The sequence below is a fragment of the Suricata suricatta genome, chromosome 5 (genome assembly GCF_006229205.1).
Source record: "Suricata suricatta isolate VVHF042 chromosome 5, meerkat_22Aug2017_6uvM2_HiC, whole genome shotgun sequence".
NCBI classification, from domain to species: domain Eukaryota; kingdom Metazoa; phylum Chordata; class Mammalia; order Carnivora; family Herpestidae; genus Suricata; species Suricata suricatta.
The window spans coordinates 80,631,666-80,652,041 of NC_043704.1; the positions used below are offsets into that span (position 1 = coordinate 80,631,666).

Genomic DNA, 20,376 nt, shown 5'->3' on the forward strand with positions numbered 1-20,376 from the left:
TCATGCCCTGAAGTCTGTCTTCTCCAAGTCCCTGCTGTCACCCTCTGGGCTGGGCAAAGACTTTGGCGTCAGGGAGCCTAACCAAAATGTTACTCACTCCTACCCATCCCCTCCCCTCTCCACCTGGATCTGCCGAGTTCTATTTTGTGCCTTAGAGTGTCTGTGGAGGTTTCTGAAATGATGGTTGGGATGTTTGAGGTGGGGCACTGTGAGACAGAAGCGTAATTGCTACTGGGGGCAGGACGAAATCCTGGAAATAGCTTCATGGCCACTCAACTGGGCACATTCCGCTACACTCTCACCCTCCTCACTGCAACACTAACTATGCGTGAAAAATATTTTCCCCAGGAGGATGGCTTTTCTGGAGTCAAGAAATCAAGGAAAGGAAACCTTTCCTGTACAGAATTTGAGACAACCAAATTAGCCCAACACTTAAGTTATGACTCCAGAAAGTGGTTTATGATATACAAGTCTTATAGTGAGAATTCTCTCCAGTCTCTGTAGCTAGGGAAAGAATTGTGTAAACAAGGAAAATGCTGGTCCATTCAAGAACAAAGGCCCCTTAGCATTTGTGTTTGCATTTTAAACAATAGCGAAGAATAAGCCATTTGCTGTAGCATTTACAAGATTTTCTAACACAGGAGACTGTTTCCGCTCCTTCCCCACACTGCACAGGTTACTGTGTGCCTTTAAAAGTAACAAAACTGCCTTTGTTTTTAAATGCTCTTTCCTCCTACCTTCCATTAAACCAGCCTATCAATTATCACAGAAATATTTCTGAATCTAAAACCCTAAAGGCATTCACTGAGGGAGCAGAAAGTCAAAGACAGCCAAAGTCTAGCAGATCAGAAACATCAGAGAGATTAGAAGGAAAAGTGATGGTCTGAGAATTGAAGGGTTTGCAGAGAGCCCCGACTCTGACCTCTCAGCCAGGGCAAGACTCGCAGCGCAGCACCTGTCCTGCACACAGCCACCTCTGCGAGAAGACTTCCGTGGAAGGGCAGCCCACCACCTGTCCACGGAGCCCCTTCAGGAGCAGTTCTCCGAGCCTCAGATAGGCCCGCATTGGACCAGAGTCGGCCTCCCATTGACTCCCATCCATCGGGCCCTGGGTTGGCCACTAGCTACCCAAAATACGTGTCACCTCTTCTGTGGGATGGTGTGCAGATATCTGAGAAGAGTGACCTAGTCCCACCTCTTTTCTTCCCCCTCCAGACTAAGCATCCTCTAAATCCTTAGATCATCCCTTGTATGTCATGACTGCCAGCCCCTAAGCTATTCTTACAACTTTCTCTAAAACAACAACAGTTTGCCAATGATCCCTCTTAAAATGTGATTCTCAGAGCTGAACACGGCACTGCGCCCCGGAAAAGGGCAGACAAGTGCAGAGCCATGTCCCTCGCTCTGGACTCCGCATCCGCTTTCTTTGGCAGCCGAATGGCTCTGCTAATTCATCCTGCTCTCACAGCTGCCATCCCTCACCCCCAGCAAATGCTAGTAACTACCATCGGGGTGGTATTTCACGGATCACCAAGTCCCTTCAGAAATGCAGTCTCATCAACTCCTCACAACAGCCCAGGGACGGTGATTGGAGATGAGGAAGCTAAGGTTTTTTCCAAGGCCACATGGCCAGGCCTCAAGCCCGGAATCTGTGGTTCCAAATCCTTGCTCCTCCACACACACCCATGTTGTCTTTTCACTTGAACTTCTGTTAAGGCCAAGAAAGTCTCTCTGGCTTAGTTTGCTAGTGTCTCTTCAAAATCTTTTTCTTTTTTTCTGTTCCATTTTGTCTTGTCAATGTACGCCGGTCCTTGAGCCCCATCTAGGTCTTTTTGACTCATATTTCTGCTGCCCCCCATGTTAAAGGAAAGACACTGGGTCAGAGAGAGAAGGCAGCGGCAGCGGGAGAGGATCAAGTACCAAACAAGGGGGGTCTCTAGGGGGAAGGAGTTGGAAAAGGAGCATCTCAGAGAAGAATGGGCAGCATGTACGTTGGGGATGGAGGTGGGGGTGGAGACTGGATTCCAGGCCCCTCCCCACCCACCGTGGCTGGATCTGCTGCCCTTCGCAAACTGCTTAGTCTCTCATAGCCCCACTTTCTGAGGAGAGAGCGTCTGAGTGGGACTAGTCCGTTCCCAAGACTTTTCCCAGTTTCATGAATCTAAGGTAGGAAAAGACCTTATTGTTAATCCAAAAGGTCTTCTCTTTTAATTCAGTGACTATACTGAACATCAGATTTAACTCCATATATTTCACATGGCTTTCTTTTTTCCTATGAGAAAGAAAAGCAGATGGTTAGAGGCCATGGTGTTAAGCAACATCTCTTTCAGTTGATTGCCAGCCCTGGGTTTTGGGGGTCAGGGAGGGGAAGGAAGGATTACAACAGTTACTTCCCAAGATGCTGAACCCAAAGACTAAGAAATCCTCAAGGAGGCTGAGCCAAAAGCTCTCCAGCTGTCACCAGACACCCTTTCCATACTACTGAAGGACCAAGGGCCCCACAATGAACAGTGGCCATTGGAATGACATGAGAAAGGAGAGAACGTGTTATGCATCTTGTGCACCTTCTTGGGGAGGTCACATGACAAATGTTTTCAGATTGTTGTGCTAAGATAGGAAATCTCATCCCATGTTTTTATTCTTCTGGAGCAAAGCTGTTCAATAGAAATATAACGTAAGCCATATATGTAAGTTTAAATTTTCTAGCAGGCACATAAAAAGAGTAAAAGGGAACGGGTGAAATTAGCTTTAATAATTTACTTTATTTAACTCAGAATTTCCCAGATTTCATTTTAAACTTTTTTTTTTAATGTTTTATTTATTTTTGATACAGAGAGACACACAGCATGAGAGGGGGAGGGGCAGAGAGAGAAGGAGACACAAGACAGGAAACTGGCTCCAGGCTCTGAGCTAGCCGCCAGCACAGAGCCCAACGCGGGGCTCGAACCCAGGAATGTGAGATCTGACCTGAGCCAAAGTCGGAGGCTCAACCGACTGAGCCACTCAGGCGCCCCTCCCAGATTTCATTTTAACATATAATCGATATAAAAGTATTAATGACTTAAAAATCAATTTCTTACATACTTCAAATAATTTCAAATAACTTGAATAATTTAAATACTCTGAAATAGTTATTTAAATACTTAACATAATTTTTTGTACCAAGTCTTCAAAACCTAGTATTTAATTTGCATGGCAGCACCAGCTGGGGTGAGGGACCACCATAGTGGGCAGAGAAGCTCTAGATGCTCCCACCACATCTGGTGCTCTCCTATCACAGCCCTTCTCAGACTACATTGGAATTGCCTGTTTCATGGTCTGCATTACCCATCAGCCTGGAGGTCTAGAGGGGCTGGGACTATGGAGTCAACTAGCATGTTCCCAGCTCCCAGCTCAGTGTTTGACCATGGAATTCATAAGTCCTTGATGAACGTTTGACAAGGAAGGAAGGGATGTAAGTTCACATATATGAGTAGTACAGGGAAGACCTTGGATTTGAACCTACGTATCTGACAATGAAACACATCATCATTTCACTGTGTCTTGCCTCCTCCTAAACTTCCAGAAGCATATGCAAAGAGCACAGTGTTAGTGCCAAACAGATTGGGATTCAAATTTCAGCTTAGTGACCAGTTACGGGGAACTCACAGGTTTTAGAGTGATTTTGTGCTAGTTACCTTAGCTCTTGGCCCCAATCTCCTCATCTATGAAATGGGGAGGATACCTCAAAGGTAACTATGAAGATGACACCTATCTTGCAAACATTAGATCTTCTATAAATGTTGGTTTGCTTTCCTGGTCTAATAAAATGGAAATAAATCATTCTTATCTGGCCAAGTTTTAATCATGCAGCAGCTTTGTCCCTATCGAGAGAGGGAAAAGTAATGAAAAGCAAACCAAAATTTGAGAAAAGGAGCCAGCTCCTACCATCTGCCTCCTTGTTTGTTCTTTAAAAAGCTCCACAAAATGCAGATCTAGCCAGGGTAGCCCGTGAATTAGGAGGAAGCTAGCAATCCCCCCTCTCCCCACTCTGCTTTTCTAGCCAGTGGATGGACTCTTCACCTTCTTCTGACCTTTGCCTCAGGGATTCCAGTCTATATACCTCCTCAGCCCCAAGCCCAGTAGAATCTGCTTTTGCTATTCTGAGAGCTCGGGAGGCTGGAAGAGCTTTGAACCGTGCCTAGTGCAGCCGCCCAGGTAGAGAAGGGGCCCAGTCATTGCTCAGAGATTCAGTCCTGAGGACTGAGTCTTAGCTGAGGTTGATCTTCAAGGAAGGAAATGGCTCCTTTAACCAAGATCCTTACATAAGTTCAGGAAGAGGGGCAGCTGAGGAAGGCAAAAGTGCCATTGTCTGGATCAAAAAGCAGTTATTAAAACTAAATACTCCCTTCTAGCTTACTTCTGACCATTCGCCCTCCCCTCACACATCCCTTCTAGAGTCTTCTCATCCCCGGGCCTTTCCTGGCAAGCTCCTCTGCCTGCTGGGCCCTGCGCCTTCCCTGTCACCACCACCCAGCTCCTCCCCACCTTCATTTAACAATAGGCCTTCCTTCTCTCAGTCCTATCACCCCCGTAATCAACAAGCACACCACACGCGCGCACACGCACACACACTCCGTACACAGACTCCAAAAATCTCCCTTTGCCTAAAAGTCATCCCTACCTCATTTCTACCCCCACCATGATCAATACACACTACACACACACACACACACACACACACACACACAACATACACATACATACACAAGCATACTTACCACCACCACTACCACACGTCACACCCATATTCACCACTGTCACTTAATAAATACATATACACTTACTCCCTTACACATATACCTAGCACCCCTACACCACAAACATGCACATACACGTACCCCCTCACCACACCAACTGTGTCATACACCTTCCACTGGTCCCCCCACCCTTATGCACCCCCAACACACAAACAGAATACATATCCACCTCAGAACATTGGCTTTCCTGAGTTCTGAAGACATATCTCGTTCCCCTTGGCTAGAGACACACACACACACAAACATCATTCCCCTACTTGACTATGAGACCCTTGAGGACAGAGTCTGTTTCTCTTTTTATTTCTGCAACCTGCATGGCCCTTGGTTCATAGTTGGGGCTCAATCATTATTTCCGAATGAATAAATGACTCAATTAATCAATCACTCTGGGTCTATAGGGCTTCAGTGAGGGGAATGGGAGAACCACTGGTGTAGGCCCTGAGTCGGCCCGGCCCTGGGGCTTGGGGGTGCTGTCTTTTGTGGCTAGTCCTGCCTGATCCTGCATCACTGCCTCGGTTTCATTCCAAGGGAAATATTTGTTCTGTGAGCAAATAAAATGTGAATATGTTCTAATCTGTTGCAAAGATACACAGAGCTGCCTTCAGCCTGATGCTTAGCTCTCTGAGGGCACTTCAAAGAACTGCAAAAATAAAATGTCCATGGTGGGGGCAGGAGGTGTAACTCTTTCCTTCCCAGAGAGAAGGGCAAATTAAATCTGGATATTGAGATTCCCCTTGAACATTTCTAAATAAAACCTCCTCCTCCGGGGGCCCCTGGCTGTCTCTGTCAGTAGAGCATGTGACTGTTGATCTTGGGGTTGTGAGTTCAAGCCCCATGTTGGGTGTAGAAATTACTTAAAAATAAAACCTTAAAAAAAAAAAAACCCTCCCATGAGCCTCTTCCCATCCTTCCACAGGTTAGGAAGAGCCAAACTTGTGAAAACACATCGATGCACACTTGCACCAGAAAACTTTACTTGATTTTCATGGTTAATGGAGACGTACCTCCCAGCAACGTGTGGGCATTGAGCCACACTTCTCTGCTGAAGGAGGGCAGAGGGCCCACCCAACAACCACCTGCACCATGGATCTGTGTGTGCCTCCGTTTTAACAAACATGCAGAATGATTGAAGAAGTCAGGAAGAAAAACAATTCCTGACAGCAGAAAATTAGGAAGAGATCTTTGTATTTTGCTTGTTTCCTCCAAAGGAATTCTTAGAAGTTCAGAACCTTCCGTAATAAGCTGTCATTGGATACAGTTGTTTCCGAATATGGCCTCAGGTTTGATTGCAGGGTTTTTAAGCATCTGACCCAGGAATGCAATGTTCCAGTGATCCCTTAGCCCAGCCCTGTCCCTACTTACAGGCTGGGATGACAAAAAAAAAAATAAAAATAAAAATAAAAAACACAGCATTGAACTATCAGTTATGGAAACCCAGGATGCACGAGTGAAACCATTTATTAAATGCCTGAAGAGAGGTGGCTTAAGTCTCTGCAGCAGATTCTGAAAATTTAACCCAGGACTCCACTACCTCTCCATGCTGTGGAAGCGGGAGTCTTCCAGGTGGAGCTGTCCTGAGCTCAGGCACACCTTTCTACAATTTCAGTTCAAGAACAAGCCTCAGCCACTTCTTAGGACACAGTCTTAGCTGCCGTTTATAGATCCTTACTTGGTGTTTGAAGCCTCTCAACAAACTTCAGGTGAAAGATAGTAGTGTCATCATCAGCTTCATTTCATAAGTGGAGAATGTGAGGCTCAGAGATGCCAAGCACCTTACCCAAGGTAGCCCAGCTAGAGTCAGAATTCTGATTTGCTGACCCCAAAGCTGCTTCCCAGGGTATTTGCTTTACCAAGCAAGCCAGGCTGCACAGAACTTCAGGAAGCCGATGTCTGCTTATTCCTACTAGTTTGTTATTCAAAGCAACTGCTATTCTCTACCTCATTAGATCCTCTATTTTTTAACACATGTAATTTAAAAAATTTAGCACATGTAAAAGCAACACAATACTAACCCAATCAATTCAAAAGACTTTTTGAAATGTTTCCTTCGAAAATGAATTATGTTTTAGATTCCCACATTACAGAGTAGAATCACAAGACCTCTCTGATGTGTTTATAGCAGCCCTGTGCTCTACTCTTGCCTGGGTTGGGGTGCAGATGGGTGCCTCTGGTTCCCCCCTTCCTTCAGCTGACAGCTGTCATTCACTGTACGGTGAGCCTGGACCCCCAGGCAACAAGGTCTGGCTGGCCCTCCAACAGTCATACCTATACTAAAACACGCACACACAGATTGTCACAGTAATATTGTTTTTAACCTCAAAAAATTGGAAACAGGGGCACCTGGGTGGCTCAGTCGGTTAGGCGTCTGGCTTCAGCTCAGGTCATAATCTCATGGCTCATGGGTTCGAGCCCCGCATCGGGCTCTGTGCTGACAGCTAGCTCAGAGCCTAGAGCCTGTCTTCGGATTCTGTATCTCCCTCTCTCTCTCTGACCCTCCCCTGCTCGCACTGTCTCTCTCAAAAATAAAAAAATAAAAAAATAAATTGGAAACAGCCTAATATCCAACAGGAGGGGAAACAAGTGGGTGATGCTACAGCCATAAGAAGGCATACAAGGCAAACCTTAAAAATGGGCTTTATGGGGCGCCTGGGTGGCTCAGTCGGTTAAGCCTCCGGCTTCGGCTCAGGTCAGATCTCACGTTCGTGGGTTTGAGCCCCGCGTCGGGCTCTGTGCTGGCAGCTAGCTCAGAGCCTGGAGCCTGCTTCCAGTTCTGTGTCTCCTTCTCTCTCTGCCCCTTCCCCTCTCATGCTCTGTCTCTCTCTGTATTAAAAATAAATAAAATATTTTTTAAAAATGGACTTTATGAAGAGTGTCTAATGCCCTGGGGACATGCCTATGCTATAATGTTAGGCAAAATGCAAAGTTATATATTAAAAAATATATCTCCATTATGTAAAACAGTGAAGAAAAAAGCCATGGAAAAAATATGTTTAAATGTTAACAGTATTCATTTCTAGAATCATGGGTGCTGTTAATTTTTAATCCTGTTTATGTTTTCCTAATTGTACACAATGAGTATATAATGATTTTATAATTTGAGATGTTTTTAAAACTTTTCAAAGATCAAATCCCCAAGCTGGTGAATTGAGAAGACTGATTTAAAAATTAACAGAAACAATTTTGGGGAAACTGTCAAAAAGTGAGACTATTAAATATCTGACTGGAATTAGGCCATAAATTTAATTTTTTTTCAAAGCATCATGATAGAAATGCACGCCTGCCAGTTGAAAGAACAATTTCTACTTCTGATCCTACTCCCTTACAAGTAATAATGTACCAAATCTTTTAAAATAACAAATGTAACAGCCTTCAGAATTCTATTGCTTGTCAACCCTGGACTTGAGCTCAAAATGGCTTGAATTGACCTCTACATTCATGGTCAGGCTTGATGGAGGGCTTTTGGATGAAATCCCCGGTGGGGGGGGGGGGGAAGGGAGTCACAGGGGTAAGCAAATATGAGCCTCCTCCCCAGCCTGGTGTGAGCTGAGTCACTTTCTGGAGGAATCTGGAACCCTGTTCTCCCTCCACTGCGCAAGCTAGCAGAGGCAGAGAGCAGCAGCAGAAGGCGTGCTGGGCTGATTCCAAACGTTCTGAGGCTCTCAGAGTGCCGGGAGCCCCTAGCCAGTCTTCCCCGTTCTTCTTGTAGACCCAGTTCTGTTCATTTATTTGTACTTGGGAGGGTTCCGGGCCAGCACAAGGAGGCATCTAGAACGAATGGGTTTTTTTGATCCTCCCTGCTCCCCAACTCTTCAGCAGGCATCTGAGCTATTTTTCTCTCTCCTCTCTACTCTGACGTAGTACAAGCCACCCTTCACATCCATTAGATGTATCTTTTCCAAGTTTCTCCTTTTCACTTGTCATTCCCCTACTCCAGAACTTAGCTCACTCTTGTTCAAGGAATCAGACCCACACTCCTCAGCTATCCACTACACAGTCCCTATCCAACTCCCCCCAAACTTGCCCTCCTCGGCCCAACATCCCCTCCACACTCCCCGCCCCCCCGTTCTACCTGCCCCCACCCCAGCAACCAGCCCAGCCCTCCCCATCCTGCAGGCTGCCCTTCAGGGAAGACTCAGAAGTCCCATCACTTGGAAAGAAATGTTCCTTCACTAAAACAAAATAATGGAGTCTTGTCCAAATTATGCTCAAAGAAACAATTTTCTCAATGCTAAGTTTTTTCCCATCAACTTTTTAAACCTTTGGCACCAGCAGCTCTGCCTATCTCTAGTGAGAATCCACAGATGGCAAAGCAAAAAAACAAGTCCCTGGTGAAAAATTGTGGAGAAGCCTCAGGAACAGCCCATCATGCATCTTCAATAACTTATTTATTTCACAGATACGTGCTCATGTTACAGTTTTATATGTACACAAAAAATAAATTCCCATTTTATACTATTAAAATTCTTTGGGTTCATATGATGGAATTATATACCACATGCTTTTGTGATTGCCTTTTTAGAAAAAATCATGGTTTTCTTTGTATAAGATAATTATGAGTTCTGTAAGCCAGGGCACCTGGGTAACTTTGTAAACCATTGCCTCAGACACATTACTCCCCCTTTCCCCCCAACATATCACATATAGTTGTGCCTTTATCACTCTGTTCTGCCTGTGATCTCACACACCCCCTTCTCTGCCAAGGAATAGTTCGGCATTTTTTAAGTTCCCATTCAAAGAACACATCCTCCACAAAGGCGTTCTGTCCTCTGACTTAAGATCCAGCAGATCTCCTTTAGTTCCTTAAGAAATCGATACAGAGGGGCGCCTGGGTGGCTCAGTCGGTTAAGCATCTGACTTCGGCTCAGGTCATGATCTCATGGTTTGTGGGTTCGAGCCCCGCGTCAGGCTCTGTGCTGACAGCTCTGTGTCTCCCTCTCTCTCTGACCCTCCCTTGCTCACACTGGCTCTCTCTCAAAAATAAATAAAACCCCAAAAAATTTAAAAAAAGAAATCGATAAAGAGAGAAACACTAGACATCAGAGAAAAGTAATTAGAAGGAAAACACTAGTGAAATCTACAAAAGAGAGATGTTAGAAACTCTGTCGTTCCTCCTAGGAAATACTGCAAAGGTCAGTAGTGGTCATGTAAGGTTCACCTACTGCCTGAATTTATACAAAGAGAAGAGGGAGGCAATGTATTGAATCTATCCCACTCTGCTGGGTGCTTTTCAAATATTCTATTTACTCCTTCCTGCATTAGTATCCCTATTTTACAATGATAAAACTGAGGCTCAGAGAGACTAAATTTTCTCAAATTCACCCACTCAGCCAGTGGCAGTTGCACTGCCCATGCCTACTAGGCACGGACATCTTTGCACTCAATCTCACTGAATAGTCAAACAGCTCTGTGCAGCAAGAGTTATTATTCCCATTATTCAGATAGGAAACTAATGTGCAGAGAGGTGAAGTGGTCTCCACCAACAGTCACATAATTAATAGTGATGGAGCTGAGGTATGAAACAGGGCTTTGGCTCTGTATTCACTCTATTACCACATGAAGGAGTGTATCATTTTGTAACTGCAGGAGAAGGCAGTGAATCTGGGATACAGGGAGAGGTAGTCTAACCCATTGAAGATTTTTTTAATAAACAGCTTCTTCCAGACATGAGTCTATAGAGCTATTGCCATATTACCATATGGATTACCTCGCCACCTTTACATTTGCAAGGGGTACACATAGTTGTAAATGAATGCTACCGGCAATCTTTTAGGAATGTGTGGGTTGGAAAGGGTAAAATGCGGATCCTGTAATGAAATATTACATCTCATCATCGAAGGCAGTGTAACACATAGGGAGGAAGAGGAAGGCCATATTTAGCATTTATATTCTACTGTGGTTGAGACAATCCTGTCAGAACAGGCCCTGAGGTCAGTTTCCAGGTTTAAAATGAACATTCCTAAGTGGGAAGGTCCAGATGAAACCCAGATAAATATACAAAGCAATTAGGTACGCAGAAAAGAGCAACACGAGTGAGGAAAGATTTCAAAGGCAGTTCAAGTCAAAGGGCATGTGAAATTCTCCCAACCAGGATGCTACCTGGTAAAAAAGAAAAGAAAAGAAAAAATCCTTGAAGATCAGGCAGAAATGCAGTTCTTTCTGGGCTGCCTAAAAGAGACCCTCTAGGTGTGGGGGGTGGGGAAGAGGGTCTCTTCCAGGCATCTGGCCACATTTAGGAAGTCCAAGTGGACTGAGGAGAAAGGGAAAGTGGTTTTTCAGATCTGTTTAATGTTGCCAGCCCAGTGGATAAGGGGCTGCCCGCAGGGGAGGATGTAGGCTGAATGAGTCAATGAGGAAGTTGATCCCCTTTTTCTGAACAAGGCCAGGATTTCCAACATGGAAATGGAAGATGTGGACATTTTAGCGCACTATGAATCCCCCTGGGTCACCAAGGGCTCGGATGAGGCTGTAGGATTTCACCAAGCTCTGCGTCATCCCCAATCTGGCTGAAATGAAGCTCCACGTAGGGCACGGGCAGCATTGCTAAGGGAATGAAGCACTTCCCTCAGCACACGCCCTGAGCAGGTGCACAAGCCAGGTTACCAGCTCCTCATTCCTCTCCCACCGTGTGGGCAAGCAGGGGAGCAGGGGCCGGGCATGCCTGGAAACAAATCCATGAAGCTTTCTCAAGCACAGAGTTTTGCCATGAAGTCAAAATCATGTGCTGCTCATTCATGTATTCGTTTGGTGACCACTTGCTCAGTGCTATGTTTGGAGCTGGGTCATTCAGACAAGCATACAAGAGGGTCTGCTCTAAGAGGAGCTTGCCCTGTGGGCAATATAGACACAGAAACAATGTGATACATACTTTCAGTTGAGAGCATCACAAGGGATATGATGTTGGAAGCCATCTTTGTGTGTCTTTTGGCTGGTTGGTTTTAGGCACTGAAAAGATGTATCCCACGATTCCAAAATGTGAAGGATCACCTATGAAATGGCGATATCAGATCCCTGATATCCTGTCCCCAAAATACCTATTTTTACCTGGTCTCAGTCACGTGTCCTGGCCCTACCATCCTGCAGTCACGCATGAGCAATGGCCAGTTCCTGAACATGCCAGTTACTGCCCAGCCTCCCAACGTTTGAGAGAGTTGTTCCTTTTGCCTGGAAGGCCTTTCCCTCCTCGCTCTGTCCCACAAAGTTCTAGTAATTAAGCATTCCAGCGCGGGCCCAAATGTCAGCTCTCTCTGGTGCCTTCCTTGACCCTAAGAGGAAGTACACACTGCTCCTTCATGTGTACTCCCAGAACCCATTTACAGGCCTCTGTTATGACACCTGTAATGTCACATGACAGCTGTTTGTTCCTGCGCCTTGCGCCCCCTCCCAGGGGACTGGGAGCTCTCCTCAGACAAGCCTCACACGGGCCATCTCAGCCACTCAGCAAATGTCTGCGGAAATAGAACTTAAAGCTGCTGCTGAATAAACTCCCGTGTGTCTTACCTTAATAACAGCTCATTAAAAGTGATAGCCCGGCTTCATCTGACAGGAGGGATAGGCCATTTACCTTCCTTGGCCAGACATTCATCCACTTATTGCTGGGACACTACAGTGCTGAGTGGGGGAGGGGTCTTACTTGGTGCAGTAAGATCCGATGTGTGGGGTTTTTTAAGGCTATAATGCATATAGTGTACTTAGATATGATTGTCTAAGCAATAGAGCATATCTAGAATAATATACAATAAACTGTTATCAGTGCACAATTCCGCATAATGGGCACAGGGTGGGAGGTAATGTAGGGACTTCTGTTTTCCATTCTACACCTTTCTGTGATGTTTCGATCTTTGTCATGAATCTGTTACTTCTCAAAGAAATAAGACACTAAAATGAATTTTATGACTACATTTTAAATGAACCAATTCAAATTAGGTCAATGTTACCCAAAAACACACCCTAGAGTCTTACTAGAATGCTCGTAGTGGTGTCATTAGTAATAGCAAAAACTAGGAACTGCCCAAAAGTCCATTAAGAGTAAAACGGATAAGTTGGTTTTAATATATTCATACAATGGGATACTATACAGCAGAGTGAATGACACACAATTACACACTACAGCATGGATGTCTCTGCCAAACATAATGTTGAAGAAAAGAAGCCAGACGTGGAAGAGAATGTACTATATGATTCCATCTCTATAAAGTACACAAACAGGCAACATAGATCTATGATAGTAGAAGCCAGAATGGTATCTACCTTTGTGGGGATGGGGGGGGGGATGTAGTGAGTAGAACGGGGCATGAGGGTTTTGGGGGGAGTAGGGAGCTGATAATGTTCTGTCTTATAATCTGGGTCTGGATGCACAGAGATGTTTGCTTTGTAAAAACATGATTTGTGTATTTGCCTGTCTAGATACTATACTTCACTAAAAAATAAACAAACACACAAAATAGGTCACAGTTGAGATGTCCAAGCACTCCCTTGGCTCAAGCTAACAATCTCTCATAAGAGGCAGATGCCGACCTTCGATGGGACAGGGGAGACAGATCCAAGCTGTGCTCCCCACAGCGCCTGCGCCCTGCCCCGAGGCAAGGAGGAACAGACAGAGGACCAGGGCACCTCCACGGGGCAGAGAAGTCAAAGCTTTCCTGGGATGGGATGCTATTCTCATATTTTGCATTTATAGTTATGTAGTATGGCTCTGTAGTGGGGGAGAATGCAGAGAAGGGAGAGGAACAGGATGAGGAGAGGCTTATAAGGAGGGCTCTGGTTCAAATAGAAGCTGCCTTATGTCCCCAAGGCAAGGGGCAGGTGAGAGAAGAGCAGCAAGAATCACAGTGGAGGAGGGACAGAAGAGGACATTACTTGTTTTCAAACACTTGATCGTTTGGCTTTATGTGGCAAGCAGGGGGAAGGCTGACCCAGGTCGAAAGGGCAGGCTGGTGCCCAGCTGAAGCCAGATGACCAAATCCGCTGATGGGCCATCTCACCTGGGGGCTCCCTGACCAGCTGGCCATACCTGATCTTTCCTCTTGTCCAACTCAAAATAAATACAGCCCCCTCCACAGGCCTGACAGAGCTGAAGCAGAGGTGGGCGCTTAACAAACCAAGCCAAGAGCTGAAAGAGCCGCCCTCCTTACCACCCGCTCTCCAGCTGCCACATGGAAGCAAGCCCATGAGCGAATGGGCATCCCAGCCCCGCCAGCCTGCTCTTCCCATGGGGCCAGCAGGCGATGCCAAAGCCAGGCCTCACAGGGCTTGAGACAGGCACGTTCTGAGTTAGCCTGCTACTCCCACTGAGGCTGGGGGGAACGTCAGTGCTAACCCCTGGTGGGACGAAACTCTCCACTAATGGCATAAAGGGAAGCAAAAAGAGGCCTCTGAATGGTCAAAATAGATTTTGCCAAGTCTACACATTCAAGTGCATCCACTTCCTCATTGGAGGGGCCTGTCAGCTCTCACTCAGAACCCATGGACTCTTTCTCCACGCCCAATTCGAACCCACATGGTTTGCTGCTTTTTGAGCCCTTGGTGGAGCAGAAGCAGAAAATTAGGAGAAGCGTGTTCTCAATATATTGAGAAGTTCTGATTGACAACCTAGTGTGGAAAAGGAGCAAGGTAACTTTAAAGATAAGACACAGGATTCCCCCCAAGTTGTAGCAGCCTGAGTCTCGTTCACATGAGGACACGCAGTCCTTCTTGGGCTTCAGAGAAGTTGGATGCCGTCATGTAACTGGTTCCACGAACAGACATCTGTGTCCTGCATGGTCAGACCGAAGGGCCCAGGAGGCTCGGAGAGACAGTGGGCCATGCGCCATGGAGATACTGCTGCAGGGCTCCGCTCCTTTCTGAAGGCTGCGGGAAACGATAGAAGTTTCCAAAGATTCCACCCTTCTTCTTCTTTTTTTTTTTTTTTTAAGTTTTGGGCTTAAGGAAGAAATCCCTCAGCCACCAGGAATCTAATATGACATGTGCTGGGCGCCTGGGTGGCTCCGACGGTTAAGCATCTGACTCTTGTTTTCAGCTCAGGTCATGATCTCATGGTTGGTGAGTTGGAGCCCCACATTGGGACTCTCTTTCTCTCTCTCACCCTCTCTCTCTCCCCCTCTCCTACTCTCTCTCTCAAAGTCTTGCTGGCCCAGGGCAATAATTCCCAAGGCAGGTGGGAGTTACTGGAGCAAGTTTTCAAGGAAGCACAGGGACTTTCATGGGAGTGGCGAGTGAGCAGCCAGAGACTCAAAGGCAAGATGGAGAGAATTAGAGGGAGATTGCAGGAATGTGGACCTCATACTGACAGGTTTTGGAGCAAGGACTCAGTGCGGGCGCTGCATTTAGCTCCTGACTCCAATTCCTACTCTTACATTTTAGGCAAATTACCTAAGCACTCCGTGCCTCAGTTTCCTCATCTGTAAAATAGGACAATAATGATGTCTACATCACAGCATTGTTAGGAGGACCACGTGAGTCACTATAAGCAAATCCCCTAAAGGGCCTGGCACAGTGAAGGCTCCTTCAGTGCTCCCTGTTGTCATTCACCTTCCATCCCTGGGGCTGAGGCAGCCCAGCAGAGTGGGGAATGGGGGGGAGAGGCTCCGGAGGGGCCCCCTTAGGTATGATCTCCCTCTCACTGCGTGCTGGCTCTGTGACCTGGAGTGATTTATGTAACCTTCCTGTACCAAAAATTCCTCATCTGTGAAAAGTGGAGGTGATAATAATAGTACCTCCCTCAGAGGACTGGTGTTGGGACTAAATGTGCTAACACATGTGAAGGGTTTGGAAAAGTGTCTGGCTCATATTAAGCACTCAGTAAATGTCAGCTGTTATTATTCTCTGGCTATACGGAACCCTGTTTGCAATATGGCCCCTGTTTGCTTAAAGAGGCATTGAATCTAAAACAGTTTCTTTTCTCACCTCTGTTTTTAGGGTATTTACTTCTGAATTTAAGAAAGGAAGATGTGCCAGCCAGAGGCTCTCCCTTGAAGACAAAACAAACAAACAAACAAACATTTCCTTACCTTTTTGACATTGTCCTCAAGTCTCTTCCTCCTACTAAAACCAGAATGGAAAAGGGCCCCGAGGACCATGTAGCCAGACACAGGGCGTCCACACGTGGCCACACTCACCATAACAGTTGAGACGAAGCAGTTTCTCAATATGAGGGACAAAGAGCCGCCACAGACACGTTTGCCACTGCCGTTTTGGCAATCAGCTGGAGGCAGGATTGCCTGCCTTAAACTTTAACTTGCTTGTAGGATTGTAGGAAACACTTTAAAAGCTGTCCTCTAAGGGAAACAGAAATTTTCAGGCTTGGGGCAAGGGACTTCTTTTTCCATCCTTCCATGCTCTTTTCCTGAAGACACACTGAGAATAGAAGAACAAGGCCAAGTTATCCTTATCCGATTGTAATTAAATGAGTTTTGGTACCACTTGAGGACAAAAGCTATGTTGATGAGCATTCCAGAGGGGCTAGTCCCTCTTTTTGTTTTGTTTTCCAGTCCCGTTAGTTACTCTCCTGTAGCAGAAGGAATGGTACGTTAGAACACATGCTGAACAAAACCTCCAATAAATAATGTTCTGAGAAGGAGAGTCTCAGTGTGCTAGACCAAGAACTTCTAAAGCAAAGATACAAAAGGAGAAGGAGAAGCAGAAGACAAGAAGGAAGAGGCATGGAGAAAAGACATCAGAAACACTAAACAAAATGGAACCAACTCTGAGCCCAGGACTCAGCCTGATGAGGGTAGTTATACCTCCCCGGTTCACCCTAGAGCCACAGTGCCAGAGCCCAAGGACCTCCCATTCCAACACAAGCTCCAAATTCCAGAATCACAAACTCTTAGAGCTAGAACAATCCTTTGAGTTCATCTCTTGCCCCCAGGGCGGTGGTTTCTCTGCACGGCCCCTAAATCTTTCTGTGCAAGTTTGTCCTATGGTAGGACACTCGTCATCAGTGGGAGTGTTCCTTCACTGGGCCACTCTAAACATTCCCAAATCCTTCCTAATGCTATATTTAACTAAAATCGGCTTCCCTGTGATATCAACCAGTTCTGTCCTCCACCATTTGGAGTTCAAATGTATTTTCTGGCGGTTTGCTGAGGCACATGCTATTTCTCCCACATATAGCTCTGGGGCCTGCCTGCCTTAGTTCTTACCCAGGTTCAGCATCCTACAAGCTCTGTGACCATTGGCACATGACTTAATCCCTTTGTGCCTCAGCCTTTCATCCCCAAATGCAGATATTAGTAGTACTCCAGTACTATTATTATGAGCATTAAGGGAGATAATCTGTGGAGAATTGTGTATGGCACGAACAGGTGACATAGTAAATGCTCAGTAAACTCCAGCTGCTGAATTGTGCAATAGATTGGAGGCTCCTCTCAAACAAAGATGAGATTTTATTCATCTTAACTTTTTTGCCTAGTGCAGGGTCTGGCTGAGTATTTGGTACAAAATCAATGTTTACTGAAGAACCAAATATTTAATTGGCAGTAACTCTATTCTGATGTAAATCCCTATACGTGATCTTGTGTCTGTGACAACCTTCTTATGAAAACCCATCCCCCTACTTCTTTGCTGCCCCCAATTTAGTCACTTTTCATTACTACTTAATCCCCAAATACCAACTTCTCTTCCCAAGGTGGGATGGAGAGCTTTGCACTGAGGCAAAGGTAACAAGTCACCCTCCAGGCACCAAGTCCAACCCTGTGGAGGAAGTTGCTGGGAAGTATCCTTCACTGTTTCCCATAACTAGAGTCACACTCATTGAGGTACTAAGGCTTATACGGTAAGGACCTGTGGACAAGCGGGCTGCAGGCCTTCCGGAGGGCTGGGGCCTGAGAGACAGACTCAAGCAAAGGGAATAAGAAAGTTCTTCTGGAAAAACTAGATCAGAAAGTGGAAGAAGACGGAGTGGGATGGAGCAAGGGTGGGGGGACAGCCAATGCTGGGCAGGAAGAGGGTAGGCAGCTAACCTGGGCTGGGAGTAGCTGTAGAGAAAAAACCCTCAGGGCTGGTAGCAACCAGTTGGAAACACAGCAGAACTAGGGTAAATTCTCTAGCCACCAAACAAAGAGCACTACCTGGGGAATGAAAAGAGGCACTAAGGGAAAAACTGTACTAGAGATGGAATCAGAAGCAAAATGCTCTACTAGGAAATTATCATGGAACTGCTTGTTAAAAGCTCAGAGCATGTTCCCACCCATCAGCTCCTGTCCACTCCAGTTTCCCGCAATGCCAATAGCTCACACCCGGCCAAGCCCAGGACTCAATTAGGGTACTCCAGGTCCCTTTGCTGAATCCCAACATTTCTTGGGTTATAAATGAGAACCCGTGGCTTCTCACTTTAAGATACACAAATGGAAGCAGAAAAGAAGGTGGGCAAATTTTGACTTAATTCTTTTTTTTTTTTTTGGTGGGGGGACGCCTGGGTGGCTCTGTTGGTTATGCATCTGCTCTTGATTTCAGCTGAGGTCATGAACTCATAGTTCCTGAGATGAAGCCCCAACATTGGTCTCTGTGCTGACAGTGCTGGAGCCTGCTTGGGATTCTCTCTCTGCCTCTTCCCTGAGTGCCCATGCTCGCTCGCGCACTCTCTCTCTCTCTCCAAGTAAATAAACATGAAAATAAACTTTTTTTCCTAAAAATCCACACTGCATTCCTCATGAATGTTGGAAGGGGACGGAAGCCCTACAGTGGGCTACTGTGGGACCCCCTTCACTAGGGGCTCTCTCCTAACACTTGGTGTCTTTCCTCTCTATTCACTGGGTGAATAATGGCAGGGCACCCCAGCATGCTGGGGGAGCACAGAGCAGCCCTGGCCTTCACAGAAGGGGGTAGCAAGGGCCCAGAGGGGAGAGGATTGCTTATTTATTTGTTTCCTGGAACACCCTGTTAAGAATCTCAGCAATTGCAGTTAGTGCCCCATCGTTTGGCAAGCAGAGTAGTTTCTCATGGTTCCCAGCTGCACGGGATCTAATTCGCAAATGCACCATCTTGCATTCAACACTTAAATGGAAAACAAGCAGCTCCGGAAGGGAGGCAGGCGGTCTAACTCTGCAGGCCCGTTTCAGAGGGATTTATGTTTCTAGGTCGGTTGCTGCCGTCCCCGGAGAGGATTTCTTTGAGCCCCGACCCTCTCTCATCGCGTCTGGACTCCAGAACCACTCTAGCGGAGGTTGTAAACTGCAATTAAACATGGAGAGGAAACGGAATTTAGTTGGGCCTTAGGCCTTGCCAGTATAAAATAGTAACTAAAATCTGTTTGAGAGCTCAGATTTTAAAGGGAGATACTGCTTATTCTTCCCCACTGCAAACCTGGTTAAAGGAAATTAAGGCCTCTCTTAAAGGTAACTAAGATTAGAGGGCTCGGTTTCCGTTTTCTGTGTTTCTGTGGGCCGAACGCCCGGGTCGGTCAGCGAGTTTCTCTCTGGGTGGAATGACGAATTCCTCTCGCTTGAATTCTAAAATGATAACTTTGCTTGGTGCTGCAGCTGCGAACGTCTGGCACCCAGCAACCCATCCAGGCGGTGGCGTTGCGCGGTAGAGGGGGGCGGGGTGGAGAAGTAGGGGTGAATGGGGACGAGGGAAGAGCCATCCCTCGGCGAAAAGTTGGGAGAGCTGCTAGGAGGAAAGTAAACGCGACTCTTATTGGCTTCGGCCCCTTTAAGTGCTTCACTGACTCAGCTAAGCTTCCCCCTCAGGTCGCGTTTTTTATGAATGAAAAACGTCCTTACATTCATTATATAAACAAGCTTGTGCTGATTGGCCAATGGCCCCCGGTGCATAAATTATGTAAAACAGACCCTTGAGGGGGTGGGTAGGGACGCCATGTTGACCAATGGGGACTGGAGTTGATGGGGCGGCTTGACTGGATTTGCCCACAGACAGGGTAAACAAGACGTGATGGACAGGCGCAGGAGCGGCCTCGGACCAATGAGAACCAGGCTGAGCTAGGCCTGCGGACCAATGGTGGCGGGCGGAGCCGCAGGCCCCAGGGGGCCGGGCCAGCGCTCCAGCCTGGTTGGCAGCTGCCGCGCAGAGTCCAGCCGCTGGTGCGCGGAGCGGTTCAGCGTCCCCGGAGCGGTTCGGCCCAGCCATTAGCCCAGGAGCCCAGGCCCGGTGCGCGCGTGCGTGAGCGCGCCTGCGCCCCGGGGCCGTTGCAACGGGAGGAAAGCAGCTGCCTCAGGTGAGGGGGCGTCGAGGAGGCAAGGGGGCATCGGGTGTCCTGGAACGGGTCCGAAGGGCCCAGCTGGCGAGAGTTCACTGGTTAATTCAGAATCCTCAAAGTCGGGGTGCACTTTCTATCTGAACTGAGCCCCTCCCCGCCGAGCCGGGCACCCCCTCCTCTCGTGGCCCGGTCCGGTTCGGTTCCTGGGAGGAGGGTGGGGGTTCCTAACGGTTCCGGAGCGCCCAGAGCCCTGGTTTCCGCACGTCGCGGGGAGGTGCGTCCGGGTGCGAGGTGTGGGGGCTCCCGGGTGGGCAGCGGGGGGGGCGCAGAGTTGCAGGGCTTTACAATCTCTGGAGGTCTGAGAACCCGGGGGAGACTTGGAGGCTCGCGAGAAGAGACGCCCGGCGGAGCTTTCCAGTGGAG

The 20,376-nt window shown here is 47.0% G+C and overlaps 1 protein-coding gene across 1 annotated transcript in view; it reads left to right on the top strand.

Annotated features, from left to right (window-relative positions):
- The first annotated feature begins 19,816 nt into the window (after window positions 1-19,816).
- ETV5 (ETS variant 5) overlaps window positions 19,817-20,376 on the top strand; it is a 59,485-nt gene continuing 58,925 nt past the window's right edge. The window contains exon 1 of the mRNA XM_029939693.1: window positions 19,817-19,971. The gene's annotated coding sequence lies outside the window, so the exon portion shown is untranslated. The remainder of the gene's footprint in view (window positions 19,972-20,376) is intronic.